Genomic DNA, 3749 nt, shown 5'->3' with positions numbered 1-3749 from the left:
TCTAACAAGATCCACTTTCAATATTTTTTTTCCAAAAAAAAAAACCCAGAAACGTGTTTGCAACAATCTGTTCTGCAAACGTGTTTGCAATAATCTGCTATGCAAACGTGTTTGCAACAATCTGTTATGCAAACGTGTTTGCAACAATCTGATATGCAAACATGTGTTTGCATAATGTAAACTGCAAACAATGTTTGCAAAATATAGATTGCAAACATGATTTGCAAGCTTTGCAGAATATAATCTTGAGTTACATATCTTGCAAACTCGATTTGCAAATCAAGAATATAAACTAAGAGTATGTGTACGAAATCTTGAGTTTGGAATTAATTTCATCATTCATCATATAAAACTCATGAAGAAATTATGTGGTCGACTTTAAAATCAAACCTTCAAAATTCTTATTATTTTCTACTTTAAGATTAAACTTTCAATACTTCAAGATGAAATAATGTAGAGAGAGAGATAGAGAAAAAAAAACTTGATCAATGAATCATATACATAAACACAACAAGAACTAAGAAACAAATGAATAATAAGTCAATACAAAATCGAGGCAAATAAAGCTATTCACGGTTCATCATCATCTTAATTCTCTCGTGAGATTTCCTCAAGTGATTTTCCCTTTGATTCTGGTAATAAGAAAGTCAAAAGGAAGCCAACCCCATTTGTTGCTGCTAGTATTAAAAGAGAGTTTATCACACCAATAACTGCTGGATAACCTACATCAGCCTTGCTTTTATCTTGATTCTGAGCTAAATATAAGAACCAAATTCACCAATTATAGAACCAGCTTTACCACAATCTGTTGATATACCATGACAAGTTGATCTTAACGTAGCGGGAAATATCTCGGTCGGAACTACAAATATAGTAGCATTTGGACCAAAATTACCAAAGAAGAATGTTAGAGAACATAAAACAACACACCCTGGATGGTTCCCATTCAAAGTCCAATGGTGGAAAGGAATTGCAAGACCTAACATGAATTCTGTCATGAAAAAGCACCCCATTAATTGAATCTTGAATCCACCCATTCGATCGATAAACGCCACCGTAAACCAATACCCAGAAACAGTACTACATAACGCAATCATGGTTTGTGCTCTTGCAAATCTATAAGCTTCTTCAATTGCATACATAGTTTCTGCTGGTGGAATACATCCAATTGCAGTAAAAATATCCTTCTGAAATATGTTTTGACAATAGTACGCTATATCAAGTAAAAACCAAGTACTAGCTGGTCCAAGCAAATGCCAGCCATGTCTCTTAACAAATTTCTTCGAAAATACCCGAAAGAGTTATTAATGGATTTATTCTCAATTGTTGTTTTTTTCGGGGCAGTCAACTTCAATTTCGACTTGTAAAACGTTTGACATATCTGCAGTTGCTTGTTTAGTATCTTGCGTTACAAGAGCGGTATATCTTGCAGTTTCGGGCATCTTCATACGCCAATAATAAGTTAAAGCAGCGGGTAAAGCTCCAAACATCAAAATTATACTCCAAACATCGACGGAATATATAGGAGCTTTATAAAGAGTTTTGAATACTAATGAAATTACGGTTCCGAATATTCCTCCAAATAAAAATCTAAAACCTTGCATAGAAAACTGCAACAATAAATGCACCTCTAGTTTTTTTTTTGGCATATTCAGACATAATAGTTGTAGATAATGGGTAGTCACCACCAATACAAAACCCTAACCAAAATCTCCAAAAATAGAGAGTGATCATAACGCATTAGGTGAATGACCAAAGGATAGACCAGAAGCAATTGTAGCAAAAACCAATGACTCCTTTGTGTCTAAATATGTCTCTACCATGATGGGGTAGACTAGAACATTCAATCATATCCTAAAATTTGCAGAAATCAGAAATCCACTATAAAAAGGTTCAAGATAAACCCTAAACTTTCAAAAGCAAACTCTGGAACAACAAAAGCCCTCGACGAATCATGCTATGAAATCGAGCACAACAAATACCATTAGCAATTTTGAAAAAAACGCAGGAATTTTGATACAAAAACTAACCTGACTTTGCCCATTTGGAGGTAATTTGCTGTCCATAGGCTTTCTAAATTCAACATAGTTTGTATTTGCTTTGATTTGGATAATAATAAGTGTCTGGGGAAGTAGATCTGGGGAAGAAGATTCGAAGAAGAAGAGAAGGACTCGAAGAAAGAAGAAAAACCCTAGAAAAAATTTGGGTTTCTTGAGGGAGAAAGTAATTTCTGACGGGCAAGGGTATATTAGGAACCAAACAATTAGAAAATGACCTGAATAGTAAATATCAAAATTATTTTAAACTTGACCTATTATTACCCATAATATTTTGATAACTTATACTTAATAGGAAAATATCTAGGTGTTTTTAGTTATTATGATAATATTTCGAACCTAAACAACCATTTTCCCTTGCCCTTACTTTATCATTGCCTTTGTGAGAAGGCTACTGGAGGCTCTCTAGCTCAATTAGTGTGTCCTCACAAAAAGTTTGTGAAACCGTGCGACTACTTTGACACCCAAAAACCGAACACCTATTAAAAGTCAATTAGGTCTTCTAATTAGTTTCCAATCTTATGTTTATTACACGTGTAATGTTTTTATGTAGTATATTGTAAAAATCTCCCATGACAGAAATCATAATTGACCACCTCACGGCCTCACCTAAAGATAATCTTTTAAAAAGTACGCTTGAAGGTCAAAAAGAAATAGCTACTCTAATTACTCAAAGATTTAAGAAATAGCTACTCTAATTACTCAAAGATTTATTTTATCAAAGATTCGGAAATGATAGACAAAGAAACACAAGTTCCAACAGTAAACATTAAATAACAGGGGAGTGGGGGACTCTCTGTTTCTCACACACCACACCCTCTAGAAATGAAGTCACACTCTCTCTCTAGCACTAACAATTAAGGGCACTTGGGCTGATTCTTTTTGTTCTTCTTGTCCCTGTAACAAGGGCACTCATCCTTGTGAGAATGGGTACCAGAAGGCACACACTTGCACTCCAAACAGCAAATTCCACAGTATTTCAAGCACCGATCTTGCATTCCTGCGACTTTGCATCTATCCGCACACTTGGACTTGCAAAGTCCTTTAATTTTTTCAAGAAAATCAAATTATTAGTTCAATAATCAAACTACACATTAATCTTCTATATATCCACAACTAATTAAGATAAATAATTACCTGTTAATGCATCACCAGTCAATCCAGTACCATCTTGTGCAACAGTGATTTGCAGAAATGAGGAGGCCACCAAGGCAAGAGCAACAAACAAGACACCTGCAAATAATGTGATCTTCATTTTCAAGCACTTTCTCTCCCTAATCTAAGATTATAACTAGCAACTTTAGTTGGAGTGGCGAGTGAAGTTGAAGGGGAAAGGAGGTGTGATTTATAGTGAGAGAAAGTGCAGAGAATTAAAGAGAGTCCTGAAAAGTCATAAAGGGTATAAATGAATGAGAGCTGACACATCATATGCACATGCATTCCAGCCATGCTTACAGTTGTCGAGGATGTCGTACCAAGTTAAACAGTACTGCTGCAGCTTTTTAATCCGTTCACGCGGTTTCCCTTGTATTTTTCTGCTTGAGAATTTCCGTAGAGCAGTTGGGTATTCTTTATTAATTTTTTTAAAGCAAATCTATATAAGCCAAAAACATGAAAAGTTTACAAGAAATTGATGTTTGGCAATTCACAAGGCCGCCCATTTGGGGAAGAAAAAGAATTCTCCTCATTGAT

General features: G+C 35.0%; 2 pseudogenes; both read right to left on the bottom strand.

Annotated features, from left to right (window-relative positions):
• Positions 1-468: 468 nt before the first annotated feature.
• On the bottom strand, positions 469-2916 carry LOC147544023 (low affinity inorganic phosphate transporter 1-like; annotated as a pseudogene).
• LOC147544022 (peamaclein pseudogene) lies at positions 2915-3312 on the bottom strand (annotated as a pseudogene).
• Positions 3313-3749: the final 437 nt, after the last annotated feature.

Source organism: Eschscholzia californica, unplaced genomic scaffold (genome assembly GCF_041429995.1).
Source record: "Eschscholzia californica isolate CP2 unplaced genomic scaffold, dmEscCali1.0.p SCAF_4, whole genome shotgun sequence".
Classification (NCBI taxonomy): domain Eukaryota; kingdom Viridiplantae; phylum Streptophyta; class Magnoliopsida; order Ranunculales; family Papaveraceae; genus Eschscholzia; species Eschscholzia californica.
The sequence above is the reverse complement of the archived record's forward strand: the minus strand, read 5'-3'. Positions and strand labels throughout refer to the sequence as shown.